Below are 19,104 nucleotides of genomic sequence, written 5' to 3'. Positions count from 1 at the left end.
AAGATAGGTGGGAAGGAGGAATTACAAAAGGGTGTGAGGAAATTGGGGGTGATGGATATATTCATTATCTTGATTGCAGTTACAGTTACACATATGTAAACATATGTCAAATTAAATACTTTTTAAATATAGTTTATTAGATATCAATTATATCTCAATAAATGTGTTTAATAAATATATATATGTTTTATATGTATATATCAGTATTTTAAACTCATAAGTTTAGCCAAAATCCATACCAAAGCGTATATCACCATCTTAGCATGAACTAGGATAAAAGAATAAATTCTAAAACTGATAAAATATAAATAACTAAATAAATAATAATTTGTAGTCCTCAGAACTGTTTTGAAGGATATAAAAATAAAAATAAACATGTGGCTATGCTTCCAGGAACATAACAGAGACTTGGGCTAGTGAGGAAACCACAGCTGTAACTGCTGCCTCTGAACACTGCACACTGAAACTTGTCTCTGACAATATCACTATAACCACTAGAACCAATGCTACTTTTTCATAAGGAATTTTTCCAAAACTCACTGCCCCTTCCTAAAGCCAAATACTGCTGCCAATACTTGAATCAGAAAAGTGTAAACTCCACTGATGCCTCGTAGTGCCCACTTTTGAACTGAAGTCTTATTCAGGTTCACCTGATGGTGAGGCCTGGGTCACATGTTTGGTACTCAGCTACATGTAAGGCTGGGAATTAGAGTTCAAAATCCAACTAGAATAGGAAATGCTTTTGATGCATTAGTTTTTCCATAGACAGAAAAGCTGTTTAGAAAATAATGGACAGCTATAAATAACGATGGATGTCCACTACAATTATTATTCAGATTAGACCCCAGCCAAACTACTAACATTTTGTTAAACATCACTTTCTAAAAAGAAAATTTTGTAAATTTCAATACTTCAAACTTTAGATATAACACTCTTCTTAATTTAATGCTTATAAGTGATGCTAGAGAGATGGATAAAAGTTTTACTTTCAGAATTGCATCAAAAATATGAAATAGAATAACTTAGATGCATAAGTTCTTTACATCTTTCAGGGATTTTCATGTAACTTATTTGTAATTTCAGAAAGCAGTGGTCACACCTTGGGCAAAATGAAATCAGGTCTCCAGACACTGAATTAAAGTATTAAATAGCAACTCTGCCTGGTTAGGCAGAATTAATTTACGATGCAGGAAAAAAATGGTGTACATATACAAATCACAAGTAACAACTTGGCACAACTTAATAAGTAAATTTACTTTTCTATGGAAACTGATCAGGAAACTCAGTGAAGAATGTATTCTGATTTTTCAAGACCATTTCAGGGAGAAAATCTTCTTGACTGTGGTAGATTCTCTCATAATAGCATGAGAAGGAAAGGAACTAAAGATGTTTTCAAGGTTTAGTTTAGAATGAACAGAGGTAAGAAAAACACAATAGGAGTGAATCTGGAGAAGAAACTAATAAGTTAAATTTGGGTCATCCACATGGAAAGGTTCAGAAATCAGAAGTTTTGGTCTGGAATTTAGGAATCATGGACTCATTACTTCAATTCTCAACATTTATTTTGTTTGGAATTTATTATAATGAGAATTAGGTTCAGAAAAAAAGAAATAGTGGAAGTTTAACAAATTAGAAACATGGTTCTCTTTCCTATCCAATAAGTCCAGAAGTTGGTCTGGTAGAAGGCTCCACAGAATCAGGCACCCAGTTCCTTTTCTTAAGTGACTTCCTTTCCCAAAGTTATCTTGTGGCCCAAGAAGGTTGCTGGAGCTTCAGCCATCATATCCATAGTCCAATCAACAGAAAAGTGAAAGAAGACAAAAGAGCATGCCCCCTTCCTTTAGAGACACTTCCTATAAATTGCACATACCACTTCTACTTTCATGCCATTGGCCAGAATTTAGTCAATGGCTACACCTATCTACAAGAATGGCTGGGATATATGGTCTTTATTCTAACCACCCATGTACTCAGCTAAAAATCATGGCTTCTTTAAGGAAAGGAAGTGAACAGATATTGGGTAGTAATTAGCACTTAGCATGAAAAACTAGGACAGGGGGCTTCCCTGGTGGCGCAGTATTTGAGAGTCCGCCTGCCGATGCAGGGGACACGGGTTCGTGCCCCGGTCCGGGAAGATCCCACATGCCGCGGAGCGGCTGGGCCCGTGAGCCATGGCCGCTGAGCCTGCGCGTCCAGAGCCTGTGCTCCACAATGGGAGAGGCCACAACAGTGAGAGGCCCGCGTACCGCAAAAAAAAAAAAAAAAAAACGTAGGACAAATGGCTCTAGCACTATTATTTCTTCCACTAAAAAAAGTGGCAGTAACAGCATCATCATAAGAATCACTGTGAATCCAATCTAATTATAAAACAAAATCATTCACAATCTTGGGTATCTTAACAATCTTTAGTGACCAATTACTTGCAAGACACAACAGATTTCAACATATCAACTTGTCAGGGCGTCACGAGTACACAGAACCTCATTGATGGTGGTTAAACTGTCACAGCACCACCATATGAAGTTACTAATCACTTTGTATAGTGGCAGATGAACAAATCCCATGGATAGCATGTATAATGTTCTGAGTCTGATATATAATTATGATACAAAATTGCAAAAGATGGCTTGCAGTTATCAAAAATGAAAAACTCTCATTTTGGATAATCACTTGGTGGACAAGTTCAAAATGAAGCATAACCAGAATGAGTTTCAACAAATAAAATTATTTAAGACATCCCTCTGAACTGTGTGCTGTTTTGTATCACATAGTCCTCTAGAAAAAATTCAAAATCTACATGCTCTTATCAGTCAGATTAAAAAAAAAAAAGGAAAGAAAATTGGAAAGAAACATCAATGAGAAAGAAAAAAGGCTAAACTGTGCAAGTGTAATAACTGCTATCATTTTTCTTTGCCATTACTTTGACAATAAAAGTTTTGTATGGAAGCTCCTGATTTATGGTCCTCTCAGGCAGTCACTGCTGAACAAAACCACATTGATTTCCCAGGATCCGAGGTGGGGCAGTTCAAGGCCACGAAAAATTGCAACTCATACTTCTGTTGGCTGAATATCTATGAATTGGATTTGACCCAGACCAAATTTATGAAAGGGGCTGCTCTTGGCCTACCCATCTTATCACTGACAAATGGAAACCTTTACCTTGCCGTAAGTCACACACATGAGTGCACCCTGGACTTCTGACCCATCCTCGCTCTAGTCTTAAGGTTTGTAGACCTTAAGACTCTCTTTGAAGATTATACAACAATAAACTGCATTAATATTTGATACAGACAAACCTTTAACTGCTGGGAACAGTATTATTACAGTAAGAGGACTAATTTAAAGGAATTAGGTAGAAAAGTTCAATGTGTTTCTTCCTGGGTTTTCCTTAGGTTAATGTCATTGATAAAGCAGGACTAAAAATTCCTTTGTAAAATAGTTCCTTTTTCACAAAAGATTATAGGGCAAATATGTACAGAAATAAAGTAAGGACACAGAAAAGAGTAGACCAAAACTTAGTATATATTAATCTATGCATAAAGGTAAAGAAGAGAGAGATCAATAAAAGAATAGTAGAAAGAAAGGAACTTAATATTTTAATAAGTAACTGAAAAAAAGAAGAAAAGCCTGACACCAAGGAAATGATAAAGAAAGGAATGAAAAATATTGGAGAAAAAAAGAAAAATTGAAGTCTTAACTGTACAGGTGAGGTCTATCATTTAAAGGCTTTCTGGAGGAGGAGGCATAAGCTGACTTTTGAGGGAAAAGTAGGCGCTGATAGAGGGACAGCATGTGTGAAGACAGATGTGCCACAGCAACTTATCTGACAAACTGCATGCAAGGGTGAAGCGGGGGTATAAAGGTAGAGAGGAGGCCAGTGTTCAAATCTTCAAGGGCTCCATTTACTAAGGCAGAGTTTACTTTATGCTGAAAGCTCTATGGAACTGCTGGAGTTTAAGCAGAGAAGTAACATGATCAGATATGCATTTTTTTAAAAAGTCATTAAACCAAAGAGAAGGATACACAGGAATGTAGTCAAAGAGGAGAAACAAAGATCAATAATACAAATGAGAAGCAATGAGATCTTGAACTTAAAGGCACTTAAAGAGGAAAAGAAGATAGATTCAAGAGGCATTAAGAGATGGAAACTACAGGACTTGTAGATTGATTGGATGAAGGGGTTAGAGTAGCATTAAGAAGCTACCAACCACATTCTGGGTTTGAGCAACAAGGTAGCTGGTTTTGTCGTGCTCTGAAATATGGTTTCCAGGAAAATTAAGAGGCCTAGGGGAAAGATGGTGAGTTTAGTTTTGATTAGGGTGGTCAGGGGACAATTCATTGTGAATCGGAAACAGTATAATTCATGATGCAGAGACTCACACAGAACAAAACTGAGAGAAATTTTTTAACTAGAGAATTATACTGACATAAGTTTGTTGAGAAGCCTCAAAACTGCAACGTATAAATGAAAAAAATATGCCCCTAACAGTAAAAGTGTCAGTCACTTTTGAGTTTCGTCTAGTCCTTTCTCACTAAGGAATTGGTATTGACCCTCAATCAGTGTGGCTCAGGTAACAGCCGCTCTAAAAGCCTTTCCATGTTGTTCTAGACATACAGCATATTGCCCTTGTCCCATGTGGCTAAACTAGCAGTGTGACGGAAGCTTATTTCTAAGCCTCGATCTTTGCTTATGGAGTCATGAAGGTCCTTGAATACTGAGTCTCTAGCAGCTCCCTTGGATGTCTGCACAGTGATGCTGGCTCTTGGATTCTTCTATTGAGACCATTATTATTCTACAGCAGGGACTGTGCTCTTTTCCTCTTTTTAGTAGCTAGTTTCTTCATGATATGTTGATTGAAGGGATTTCAAAACCCCAAAGATCACGATTTTCTTCCTTCTAGATTCTCCATTTATAATACTATTATATGCCCCCAAAAGTCACTCATTCAGAGAAGTACTACTGTCTGCTCTCTTCATGCCCCAAATCACATGAATTACACTAAGAATGCACTCTCCTAGGCTGTGGTTGTGTCTCTCCTCTTGAATTCTTCCGACCTAAAGCAGTTAGTGTATGGCTAGCAGGGAAAGCTTCCAAATGCCATCTGTTAGAGTTTTATATATATTGTCCCTATCTCTGCCCCCTCTCAGGTAATGCAGAAGTAAGTCACCAAAATCCAAACAAGGATCACGTTCCCAGTTGCTTGTTTCTCAAACTTATTTAAGATTGTGTAGACCCACTGAATCATGCCAATCACAATTAAGAAAGAAGTTTCCCTCCTTTTGATTGCCTAACCAATAAGAAGTGGGAATACCAGAACGCACTTAGTTCCTCCAGAATGGGGAAAGACTGGGTTTGGAGCATCTATTCAATCTTACACCAAAGAAAATATAGTTATGTTAACAGGAAATACACCCTTTCCTAATGACTATTCAATTGGAGAACGTATCCTTTATTTCAGTAGGACTCTAATACCCAACCCTTAGAGTCTACATGTAGGGTTAAGTGACCATAACCTCTGGTGTCAGGTTGCCTGAGCTCAGAGTTTGGCTCATCTATGTATCAGCTGTGTGGCACTGAGCAATTTCCTTACCCCTGCTTTTACTCAGTTTCCTCATCTGTAAATTGGGGATAATAATAGACCCTAGATCATGACATTGATGTGAGGATTAAATGATAGGATATATGTCAAGTGTTTAAAACAGTACCTGGCATAGAGTAGGCACTCAATAAATTTAAAGAAAGGATTTTTAAAGTATTTTTTGTTTTTTGCATTGTTTGGTGTTTTTTTTTTGTTTTTTTTTAGTTGGTTAGTTGATTGTTTTGTTTTGTTTTTTTAATGAAGATTGGTATCTGATGCTGCCAGAAGGAAATAAGAGAATAGTAAACAACAAGAGCTCTTCACAGATGGACACACACTATGCTTTGCTCCACTGTTCCAGGCAATGACCCATCAGAATATGTCACTCAGGGAAGAAGAAAGCTCAGTGGTATACTGGCACCAACAGCACAGCATCTCCCTGAACAACAAGCAGCTGGGCTGGAACAAAGCCAGGGAAGGAATGCAATCTCTTTGGGGAAAAAAAAAAAAAATCACAGCACATCTTCCTATTTTGACAGCCCAGGGAAAACAGGCAGCTATACAGAATAAAGCAGCAAGTGTGCTTTGAGATCTTGGGATGAAAAGCATTGGAGAAGCACACCCTATTATTGTACAAAACCCCTACTTACATGAACACCCAGAGCTTTGGCCCTCACCCGAATTGTGCTGTAGAAAGAAGAGGATTTTGCCTGTTTTTCTCTGATAGGCACATAAAATTCTTCCTTTCTTCCTAGATTTGGCTGGTGCTGCCACAGCTGTTACAGAAGAAGTCCCCTGAATAAGAATTTCCCCATTGTAACCTGGATACGTTCACCCTTCTAAGGATGCTGGGTCTGAATCATTTTTAGATTCCTGAAATTTTTATCAACCACAAAGGTAGCAAAATAAAATGTATTCTCTCATTAGTTATTATAACCAAATTATACATAGGGGTTAGAGGTAGAAACCAAGAAAAAAGAGAAAGAAAGGAAAAGAGAGGCCATTGACAGAAAAAGGGAGAGAAGAATACAGAGAACAAGGAAGGAGCATACACCTGCTGGAAATAATAAGAGAAATGTGAGCTAATATCTATGCAGGGGTTCACTTTCTCCCTTCAGACGATAGAAGGTTTATTTAATGAGTCACTATCAGCTTGTCAAGAAAAACAGCTGCACTTCTGGGCCTCTGGCTCAGGGAAAGGAACTAAATTGTCAAGTCCCCACAAAGCTTCCTAAGCTAGGTGTCTCAAGTATCTTACACAGGGAGGGGAAAAATCCCAAATAACTAGAATCACCTCCATCCCAGGAGTTGCCACTACCATCTAGTGGCAGCATGTAACATAACCTCCAAGAAGTTATCACGGGAAATCACTAGTGATTCTGACTTTATTTTCCATAGAATTAGAAAGACCTAAATTATCCACCCAGTCACAAGATGTCAATGCTGGGAGGGACATTAGCAAGACCAATGGTCTAGGCTGTGGCTGCACAAAAGAATCATATGGAGAGCTTTTTTTTTTTTTTTTTTTTTTGCGGTACGCGGGCCTCTCACTGTTGTGGCCTCTCCTGTTGCGGAGCACAGGCTCCGGACGTGCAGGCTCAGCGGCCATGGCTCACGGGCCCAGCCGCTCCGTGGCATGTGGGATCTTCCCGGACCGGGGCACGAACCCAGTGTCCCCTGCATCGGCAGGCGGACTCTCAACCACTGCGCCACCAGGGAAGCCCTAGAGAGCTTTTTAAAAGTATATATTAGTGTTTGGCTGATGAAAGAAATTAAAGATGATACAAATAGATGGAGAGATATACCACGTTCTTGGATTGGAAGAATCAACATGGTGAAAATGACTCTACTACCCAAAGCAATCTACAGATTCAGTGCAATCCCTATCAAATTATCAATGGCATTTTTCACAGAATTAGAACAAAAAATTTCACAATTTGTATTGAAACACAAAAGACCCTGAATAGCCAAAGCAATCCTGAGAAAGAAAAACTGACCTAGAGGAATCAGGCTCCCTGACTTCACACTACAAAGCTACAGTAATCAAGACAGTATGGTACTGGCACAAAAACAGAAAGAGATGAATGGAACAGGATAGAAAGCCCAAAGATAAACCCATGCACATATGGTCACCTTATTTTTGAAAAAGGAGGCAAGAATATAGAATGGAGAAAAGACAGCCTCTTCAATAAGTGGTGCTGGGAAAACTGGGCAGCTACATGTAAAAGAATGAAACTAGAACACTCCCTAACACCATACACAAAAATAAACTCAAAATGGATTAAAGACATAAATATAAGGCCAGACACTATAAACTCTTAGAGGAAAACACAGGCAGAACACTCTATGACATAAATCACAGCAAGATCCTTTTTGACCCACCTCCTAGAGAAATGGAAATAAAAACAAAAATAAACAAATGGGACTTACTGAAACTTAAAAGCTCTTGTACAGCCAAGGAAATCATAAAAAAGACAAAAAGACAACGCTCAGAATGGGAGAAGATATTTGCAAATAAAGCCACTGACAAAGGATTAATCTCCAAAATTTACAGGCAGCTAATGCAGCTCAGTATCAAAAAAACAAACAACCCAATCCAAAAATGGGCAGAAGACCTAAACAGACATTTCTCCAAAGAAGGTATACAGGTTGCCAACAAACACATGAAAGAATGCTCAACAGCATTAATCATTAGAGAAATGCAAAACAAAACTACAATGAGATATCATCTCACACCAGTCAGAGTGGCCATCATCAAAAAATCTACAAACAATAGATGCTGGAGAGGGTGTGGAGAAAAGGGAACCCTCTTGCACTGTTGGTGGGAATGTAAATTGATACAGCCACTATGGAGAACAGTATGGAGGTTCCCTAAAAAACTAAAAATAGAACTACCATACGACCCAGCAATCCCACTACTGGGCATATACCCTGAGAAAACCATAATTCAAAAAGAGTCATGTACCAAAATGTTCATTGCAGCTCTATTTACAATAGCCAGGTCATGGAAGCAACCTACATTTCCATCAATAGATGAATGGTTAAAGAAGATGTGGCACATAGATACAATGGAATATCACTCAGCCATAAAAAGAAACGTAATTGAGTTATCTGTAGTGAGGTGGATGGACCTAGAGTCTGTCATACAGAGTGAAGTAAGTCAGAAACAGAAAAACAAATACCATATGCTGACACATATATATGGAATCTAAGAAAAAAAAATGGTCGTGAAGAACCTAGGGGCAGGACAGGAATAAAGATGCAGACATAGAGAATGGACTTGAGGATACGGGGAGGGGGAAAGGTAAGCTGGGACAAAGTGAGAGAATGGCATGGACATATATACACTACCAAATGTAAAATAGCTAGTGGGAAGCAGCTGCATAGCACAGGGAGATCAGCTCCGTGCTTTGTGTCCACCTAGAGGGGTGGGATAGGGAGGGTGGGAGGGAGACACAAGAGGGAGGAGATATGGGGAGATATATATATATATATATATGTATATATATGTATATGTATATATGTATAGCTGACTTACTTTGTTATAAAGCAGAAACTAACACACCTTTGTAAAGCAATTATACTCCAATAAAGATGTTCAAAAAAAGATAACCAAGTAAACAAAATAAACAAATTACATAAATTAAATGGGGTGGCCAGGAAAGGTGTTGCTGAGAAGACAAGGCATGGAGTCAAGCATCTACCAGCACAATAGGTTTATTTTTTACTCACATGATGATTGTGATCCATATAGTAATTCAGGGTACATGGTAATTCAGGGTCTTTTCCATCTTGTGGTCCATCTGTCCCCCAGGTCCTCAGTGTTCTTCTCCGCATTTAGCTGGAGAATGTGGAAAGAGAAAGAGTGTGGGGAGGGCACACACGCCTCCACCTGAGGAGGCTGGTGCCTCCACATCTAGGTTCACACCCATGATGAGAACCAGTCATACAGCTCTCCCTGGATGCCAATTTGCCAAGTGCTGTGCCAACCAAGAAAGGAAGAATAGGCACCTACATGAGCATTAGCAGCTCCTGCCCGCAACCAGTTAGGAAGCTACTGCAGTTTCCCAGGGGGAAGGTCGTGCTGACCGGGACCAGGGCCATGACAGGTGAGCTGTTGAAAACTGAAAGGATTCTGGATACATCCTGAGTTAGAGTTAAGTTTTATGGAGGAGGTGTAGATGGAGTGCATGAGAATGAGAAGAGTGAAACTTAAAGCCGAGATAGATGAGCTTCTGATGTTTGGACATTCCTGCCCAGGGGCTCCTTGAGAAGACTCAGTTTGCATGAGTTAACTCCTGTGTGGCTCTTAATTCCCACGTGGCCAGAGGAGGAGGAATATTTTATTCACAAACACCCAGGGAACAGAGGCAGGAACCACAAAATTCTTCTGAGAGATGGATGGAGGACTTGTTTCCCCAAACTGCCCTGGAGACACAGACATACACAGGTTTTTTAATTCTTCAAATAGTAAAATGTGGAGTGGGAAAGTTGAGTATTCTCTCATGTACATCACAGCATCTAAGGGGGCAGCAGATGCCATAGACACTTCTAGTGCATTGGCAGTGCCCTGCTGGGTTGAAATTTTTGGTGAGGAACCTATATAAGACATACTCAAAGAAATACTCGGTATCAGAGACAGGGCATTTTGATGACAAGGAACTGAAGTTTTGAAAAATAAATGTTTGGTGTTCCCCATCAAATAGCCTGAAAGAAGAAAGAAAGAAAAGAAAGAAAAAGGAAAGAAAAGAAAGAAAGAAAGAAAGAAAGAAAAAGAAAGGAAGGAAGGAAGGAAGGGAGAGAGAGGGAGGGAGGAAGGCAGGGAGGGAGGAAGGAAGGAAGGAAGGAAGGAAGGAAGGGAGAGGGAGGGAGGGAGGGAGGGAGAAAGGAAGGAGAGAGGGAGGGAGGAAGGAGGGAGGGCGGGAGGAAGAAAGAAAGAGGAAAATTAACTTATGGTACCCTATTCCCCCATATACACATGTACACACACACAAACTACACACACACACACTCACACATACCTCAGGTAGTAAGTTCACTGCTCAGTGACAGAGAGAGGTGTGGCAAATGGAAGAAAATTCAAAGTTGTCCACTAAATACCTTTCTTCATATATTTTGCTTCCATAAGTCTAAGACCATTTTGGGGAAAGCGCTAAGAGGAAATACTCCTGAAGAGATCAAATATGCAAGCCAAATATGCAGTCGTGATGGCAAAAGGAGTTTCCTTGGATTAAATGAGATTTCTTCAACTAGAAGGCGGGAAGAAAATCCTGTGTTGCTAGAGAGGCTGTAATTCCCACCAAAAAAAAATGCTTGATGGTGAAGGAAATACAGATCCTATCTTTCTTTAAAATTCTGATATTGTTCATCGTGAATTTTTTGCATTAATTTAGAATTTGTGAATTTTGCATTAAAATATGACTTGTGTGGTAACTGAATTTTGTGGCACCCCCTTAGCCCTAGTCCTGGTGACTTGGTGAAGCACAACACAGAAAGACACAAGTGCTCCAAGCGTCCTACACCACTAGACCCCAAGTGCCATCCTAATGGGAGGGTGGACACACAATGGTAACCTCAGAGGGCAGATGACCTACAAATAAAGAGGCACCTCTGATCCCCCAAACTTTGCATTATGTAACAACTTTGAACTATTGGGGGGGGTTAAGTAAACCATAAGAAAGATTGAGGTTAATAGCGAACTTGAGGTTAGGAATAAAAAATAGTTTGAGTTCAGTTTCTTGCCCATTTGCATTCGTAGACTGATATTCACATCCATTATACCAATAATTCTCAACTATGGCTGCACATGAGAATCGCCTGGTGTGTTTTAATACATACCAAAGAGCAGAGCCCCACCACCAGGGGTTCTGACTTAATTGGTATGTTTTAAAAGCTCCTCACATTATTCTAACATGCGGCCAGGACTGAAAACCTCTGCCTTATGCTATTAAGCATCAATGGTGCCTGCAGTGTACACTCTTGACAGTTGAGCCTAGCAGAGGTCCAGCAGAACGGTGGCTTGCCCCCACTGTCTTCCCCATCTTCCCTCTTACGTGGCTTCAAAACAAGTCTCAGTGCACACTGCTGTGAACCATAAAGCAAAACCAAGCTCACTACAAAAAGTAGGAGAGCTTGAGAACATAATTAAAACAACAAATTTAAAAGAATGCCTTCATCTAAGGCTCATAAAGCGTCAATTCCTTAAAAAACGTGCTTGCACTTATGTGATCATTTCTTTCAAGATGCCAAAGTCATTTTATAGTTAGACAAGTTAGGCAATAAAGAAAACATATTTAGAATAAAATAGCACAAGACTCATTTTAGTTCTTTTTTATGAAGTTAATGTATTGTCAGAGCGTAAATATTTTCTCTGTGCTACATGACAGCAACATACACCACACCACCTTTACCTCTTAAAGCCTAGAGGTGAAGCATACCTCTCTACTGCGTTGATATGGCCCTGGTTTACGTGAGGTTTAACCCTGGTTTTCAAGGTGCTTATAATCTAACAGACTATTGGTGGTTCAAAATTCAGGATCATGACACCATGATGCCCTGAAAATAGCTTGTAAACCAGGTTACAACCTCAGACAGCTTTATTAACCCATCTGTTCACTCACAGGAATGGAATCATTCCTCTACAAACTACAAATGGCTATCACCTCAAATGACAGCACTGCAAATGAGATGTTCAACTAGAAGTATTTGCCTGCCCCTAGGGAAATGTTACTGCCAGGATAAGTAAAACCAAGAGCAAACTGCAAAAGAACTACTTCCTTCTGTTTGCCAAAGTGCACCTGCCTTATGAGTAGGCAAGAGAAATAGTCAAGCAGGAAGCGGCTGAAAGGTATCAGTAACGGCCAAAAGTGTCCCTTTACCCACCTCCCCAGGTGCGGAAGAATCCAAGAATCCATCACCGGCACTGGATTCCTTTGGAATAAATAGCGCCTTCTCCCTGTAGACCACATGTAAACATACGTACTTAATATGCCCGTGTAAAAGCTAAAGCATTGCCACTAACAATTACGTCTAACTGAATGGTTCATGTCCCTCAGAAGCACGGAGCACCTGACTTCGAGGAAGATTATGTAGAAAGAACAGTGAATGGGCAGGAAAAAAAAAACCTTATTACTTTATAATTCGATCTAGGATTCATCTAGCCTGTGCTCTTACTGCAATCCTCTGCTAACTCCACTCAGTTCTCCTCCAGTGAAGCCACCAGTATGCCCCCTATTTGAAAACTTATTGGGAATCCCTATTTGAACACCATCCCAGGGAAGCAGGTGAAAAAAGATGACTTAGAAACCCAGAGGTTCTTCATTTTGACCCCCCAGAGCAGGGCCCAGGGATGGAATTCAAAGGATCCGTGAACTTGAATTTCTTAAATTAAATGACATCACTTATTTTCACTAACATCTAACTGAAATTTACTGTTTCATTCAAATACAAATGCAGGTACCAAACCCCCGTAGCATCAGCAGTACATGTCACTTTGTTGTAGATAGAATATACTGATATTTCTATTTCTTGTTACAGTCTTTACAGACATACTGAAATCCTGTATATGTCACCACCTTGGATTTATGACGATTACTAGGCCAGCCATTAAATTCTGTTACTTAATGCATAAGAAGCACACATATGACTCTATGACAATTTAAAAATTATTTTGATAACTAGTTCAGTGTGATGTGTTTTCCTTGAAGCCTTTGTACTTTATATTGTGCATTTCAAAATTATTCTGAGGAGGAGTGACAAGCTTCACCAGACTGCCAAAGCAGTAACAACACAAAAAAATTTAAGAACCCCTGAAATAAACCTCTCCTTTCATTGTAATTAGACTTTTGTGTACTCTTACCATGTATCCCAAGTGTGTAAGCCTAAAATTCCTATCAGCAAGGCAGACAAGAAACAAAATATTCTCTACTAGATTCTTTGCTACCCTCTGGGCTAGCCCTCTTGGCTTCATGGTGGGGTAAGGAAGGCAGATAACCTCTATGCTCCATTCCAAATATCACATTAAAGTTATCTTTTGCAGATGACCAAACTTCGACGATAGGAAGTGCTCTTCCTTGCATTTCTTATAAAAGAAAAGAAATTGTCCACTACCCATTCATGGTAGTTATCCTATTTCTGAATTCTATAGTGACTTGCTAGAGGACTACATCAATTAATTTAACCTTCTGGAACTTCTACTTCTCTATGTGTAAAAAGCAAAAAGCTGTAGGTCATTAAACTATATAACTATGTCTAAAGCATTCTCTAGCCATCAAATGCTGCTATTGCTTATAACATATTTTGAGAATTCCAGATGATGAATGTTATACAATCATAACACGCTATAGCACAGAAAAAGAATTCTGGAAGGATAGTGAAGCCTAACTCTCGTCAATTGGCATGTTGGGTTGGCTTCAACCTAAATTTGTAGCAGTCAACTTTGTTGGCTTCAGTCCTACCACAAGGTTCTTCATTACCAGCAACTCGCGATACCACAGCGTTGGTTGCTGCCAATGGCTCCGTTGCACTGTCACCAGCTCTGCTACTACCACCGCTAAATCTCCACTGAAGCCCCTGCTGAGTTAAGAAGGAAGAACTGAGTGGAACGACATGACTATTCCTCAGGTTAATAGGCTTGAGGGAAGGCCTGGTCCTCCAAGAGGAAAAGGCCCCCCCCTGCAGAAGATTCCTCTTAGGAGGGAGCCATCCACAACTCCCCAGGGCTGTTAGATCTGCTAGAGGTGATCCCACATCTCTTTTTATGAGGGAATTGGTGGATACCTGGTGCCTTAATGGTGGTGGCGAGATGGTAACTGCCTACTGTCACAGGACACTCAGAACACCAAGGGGAACTAAATAAACCCACAGATATCAAATGCACACTTGTACAACCGATGCAATTCAAATACATCCAACATTTAAATCATTCCTGCAGGAACTCAACACAGGCAGTAATTACATCATCCGGAGAAACAAAACACTCTCTTATAACCAATTAAACTCATTCAAGTCAACTATTCAAACAACTGCTGCCAATACACAGTTTAAACCTTCACATCAAAAGAATTTGTTTATAAACCAACTAATCGTCTCTAGAAATAGCTCTCTGGAAGCACTGTAAGATGTACCAGTCCAGAGCATCACAGCCCTCAAGAGGGGTTTCCAACTTTGCCCCACAATATTCTGCATCTTATAGATGAGCAATCCAGCAACCAAGGAGTTTTAAGGGACTCCTCTGAGACCACAGACTCTTGAGGTAGAAACATAACTGGAATCTCAAGTTGGGCTCTGTGGATTATATTGCTATTTCAGACACACAGGAAAAAATATAAACTGAGCTTTTTAAGAATTACATTAACAGACGAAGAAGTTCACTGTGTACACATGTATTGTGTGGCCTGCATTTTAGATGACAGTTTGATGGTACAAGAATTGGACTAACCCACTTTTAATTTTCTAAGAAATCCAACTTTTGTTGATTATAGCCATGGCTCACCACTGAAAGAAGAGAGCCTTTCTTCTCACTTTTGATATACCCTGTCACCATTAATTAGGCCAATAAATGCCCTAATCCCCACTACCTTCCACAAGTACTCTGAAATCCTATCTCTGCAGACACAGTGCGCCTAACTCCACAAGCAGAAGAGGAGTTCAAGCTGCAGTGGCAAATTCAGATGTTAACATGCATCATTTAAAATTTTTCAATTCTGCAATAAAAATGCTATTGTACAATCACTTAGGACATAATTCTCCATTTACTTATTAAAGTCGTATGCATATAGTAGGTGCAAGATTATTTTTTACAACCAATGCTAAGACTGATCTACCAAAGTCACATAAACCCATATAGAGAAACCCATCATGGCTGCGCAGGAAAGGAAAGAAGGGTTTATGCACAATTATAATCTATACTGGGGACAGTTTGTGGGTCAGAGGTAAGTCTATATATATCTCTGAGAATATTACTGCTAGCAACAAGGCTCCAGTTCTAAGAGATTTCCTAAATGCTATTCAGAGGAGCAGAACAATGCTGATAACACTGTTATGTGCTGTAACACTGTTATGTGCTGATAACACAACCCAGAGAATGCTGATAACAGCTGAACCACTAACTGAAGCAAGGCTATATATAAAGTTGAACTTTCTTTCTCTCTTTCTCTTTCTTCTTCCTTTCTTGCTATCTTCCTTCCTCCCTTCCCTCTTTCCATCCTTCCTCTTTCACTCATAGGATAGTATAAGGAAAAGAAAGTACGACCAAGGTTCTGTGACTGGTTTATGGCTCTGTCTCGCCATTTTATGATGTGTGACTTAAGCTAGATTTCCATATCTTTGATTGTTCCTTATCTAATATTTATTTACTTGCTCCTATGACCTCCACAATGGAAATATCAAAGTGCTAGCAGATAAGTATGCCAGGGAAGGGAAGTTTCTCTCCTGCTCACACGTGAAGTGGAGCAGCCTTCTTTCTGGGTCGCTCCACTGGTGTGGAGTCCATGTGCAGGGAGGAAAGTGTTCCTTCCTGAGATATGCCGGGAGTGAACCAGTGCCAACACACACCCACCTATACTGCACCCAACAAGAGACGTACTCTGTCTTCTGAAAGTTCTGTAGCCAGAAATTCAAAGCAAAGTCAACAGCAGTTGAATACCTCACCCCTCAAGTCAAACCAACCCTGGGTGCAAAGAGGGAAAGGAGGACCCCTTTCCCTTTAAATCCTGGAATAAATATTCTTCAGTCCTAAAAGGTAAATCAAACTAAAGATTTTCTTCTAGGGCTGCTTGCACGGATCCAGGCCTCCTCCAAACTTCCCCATCATTCTATAAATTTGCAGTCTAGACCACACAATTTGTCAAATGTTAAAATAATGTTTCTTACCAAGCTCTCTAATGAACAAATAGCAATATTTCTTAATAATCTGCTGCATCTTTAATTTCCTAGATTTGTATGAAAGTAAGGATGAGAGGGATATATGTGAAAAGTGTGAACCTGCAGTCCACTAAGATTTCTTCTAGATTTGCTAGGAAAATCTCAGTAAACGTACTTGGGCAAATTTTTTCACCTTTTCTTTTTCTATAGAACATAAAAAAAAAAATTAAACGTTCCATGATTTTTCTGGCTATTAATTGCAATTATAAATAAAAAGTAAAAGGGATGAGGGAGTGGGAAAGGGGATGTAGGCACAGTTGTAAACACAAGTTTTAACTCCCAATTCCCAAAGGAAACTTTACTTTCCCAAGAAGAGATCTTTCAGTTATTGTCCAAAAGGTGGGTAGAATTTGTACAGTCACTAATAGATCCGTTGGTTTATTTCTGCTCACAATGCACCCTTAATCTCTGAGGGCAATAGTACCTATACACACAAAACAATCACTACCACAGCAGGGCAGCAGGAGTGGACAGAAGGAACAGGCAGCACGCTAATAATGAGACTTAGAAAAAGCACAGTTTGTCAAGCCCTGGAAAAGAAATGTGGTCATGAGCAATTCAGCCTGCAATCAGAGGCAGGGTTTTTCTGAATGAGGATGATGGGCCCAGATATATGTTGTCATCCTTCCTCACTTTTCAAATAGAAAGGATGTTTCTGCTTCCACTATGGCACTGGAGACATTATAATAACTCTTTGTATTGAAAACTAGTTCGTCTCCCATCTAAACCAGAGGAGGTGTGTCTTTTCGTCCAACACGAAAGGAAAGGTTCTACCTGTGATCTAACAAACAGTATGATTTAGCCCCAATTTTTTCTTTTCTTTTTCTTTCTTCTCTTGCAACGTTGGGGAATAGCCAACTTGTGCAGCCAAAAAAGAATAATGCAAGCAAGCCAAAGTAAAAGGTTGTCGAGCAAATCAGATATCTAATAAAGAAAGAAAAAGGCCATTTCAATGTAGATTCACTTAGTTTCAAGTCCAGAGGTTTCCCACAGGTCCCCTGTATGGACCCATGAGTTATACTGAGTGAGTTTCAGTTGCTCCTTTTTTTTTTTAAAGAACTAGGACATATCCCTATGGTCCCTGACACAGGCACGAAAACTGATTTAATGGCCTAATTCCATTCTCAAAATTTGAAACTCCAGTATTGCATTGGTGCCTTCTGGGCATTTTCCTGACATTTCACTGGTGCTAAACTGTTCTCTATTTGGCTTTTTACAAATTGATATGTATGGCTGGGAACACAGACATGTGTAAAGGTAAATTTACTCACCAAACACTTGAATGAGGAAATACAAACTGTGGGGAAAAGAAAACAAAAAAAGAGAAATCAGACTTTGCTTTTCAAAAGGGGGTGGGAAGGTGGGGTGGTGCATCTCAATGTCCTAAACAACACCTAAGATAAACATAAAGACAGCAAGTCATTCAAAGAATGCCAGTGCCAAGAGGTGGCTTGGAGGAACATTAATATAATTTCCATCAACTTCCTCATCGTTCACTCCTTCATACACACAACAGACGCTTTTTCTTTCTTAGGTAAAGTTTTTTGCAAATGCAGGTTCAGACAACCCCATTCTGTGTTCCACCCCATGAGACAGCTACCTGAGCCACTCCCACGTACAAATTATGGAGCTGCCACAAAATTCCAATGACTCAGATTGAATCTGTTGTATATTAGGGTCCATGCATGATTTGTACAGCTAGTTTTAAGACACAAGAATGCATATCCCTCTGCTGAATATCTAAATGGCTAAGGTCAGAAAGGTGACAACAGGCTAGCAGGAAGGAGGTCTGGAGGTGGAGGCACTACACCTAGAGCCACATGAAAGACAAGCGGAGTGGCATGTGGTTCAGTAGATCCTTCTGAGAAAGTAACATACAGCTTCTTTAAGGAAAAAAGAGGGTAGAAGAAGGATATGTATATTTTTGAGTTAGACTTGGTTTCCAGAAATTTTAACTAGGGACAAACAAAGATGTGCTTCAGTGTACATTTTTGTGTGTGTATAGGGTAGGATTCAGTTAGAGAGTTAAGGATTTAAAGCAAGCAAAAACAGTCACAGGCCCTGCTTTAGGCGTGGTTCCTGGAAACTGACTCAGAGAGAAACTTGCATGTAAGAGGTTACTGTAGAGTATCCTTTGGAATAAGAGCTGTGAAGAAGAGAGAAGGCAGATTGCAGACGGAGAAGCTGACCCATAATGTAGTCAGAATAGAAGCCCTCGCCCATCCCATGGGGAGCTCTGGATCTAAGATGTCCCTTCAGAGTCATCCCAGATTGAAGCAAGGGTTCTGGGCACTTATACTCCCCCAAATAACCAGTCATTAGATGCTCTTCAAAGACAGTGTTAAGAAAATGAGAAGACAAGACACAGCCTGAGATAAAACATTTGCAAATCACACATCTGATAAAGGACTTGTGTACAGAATATATAAAGAACTCTCAAAACTACTAAGAAAATAAACACCCTAATAAAAAGAGGGGCAAAGGAACTGAACAGACACATCATCAAAATAGACATATGGTTTGCAAGTAAGCATATGAAATGATGTTTAACAGTGTTAGTAACTGGAAGAATGAAAACTAAAAGTATAATGACATACTACTG

At 39.7% G+C, this 19,104-nt stretch overlaps 1 protein-coding gene across 1 annotated transcript in view; it reads right to left on the bottom strand.

The window, feature by feature from the left end:
* The window catches only part of CPS1 (carbamoyl-phosphate synthase 1), a 348,188-nt gene that overhangs the window by 202,901 nt on the left and 126,183 nt on the right, over positions 1–19,104 (bottom strand). The window contains exons 7-9 of the mRNA XM_079924871.1: positions 17,774–17,799; positions 12,462–12,534; positions 9,312–9,420 (exon numbers count right to left, since the gene is read on the bottom strand). The gene's annotated coding sequence lies outside the window, so the exon portion shown is untranslated. The remainder of the gene's footprint in view (positions 1–9,311; positions 9,421–12,461; positions 12,535–17,773; positions 17,800–19,104) is intronic.

This window comes from Stenella coeruleoalba (assembly GCF_951394435.1).
Source record: "Stenella coeruleoalba genome assembly, chromosome: 6".
In the NCBI taxonomy this organism is placed as follows: Eukaryota; Metazoa; Chordata; class Mammalia; order Artiodactyla; family Delphinidae; genus Stenella; species Stenella coeruleoalba.
Note: the sequence above shows the minus strand (reverse complement) of the source record. Positions and strands in the feature narration are given on the sequence as shown.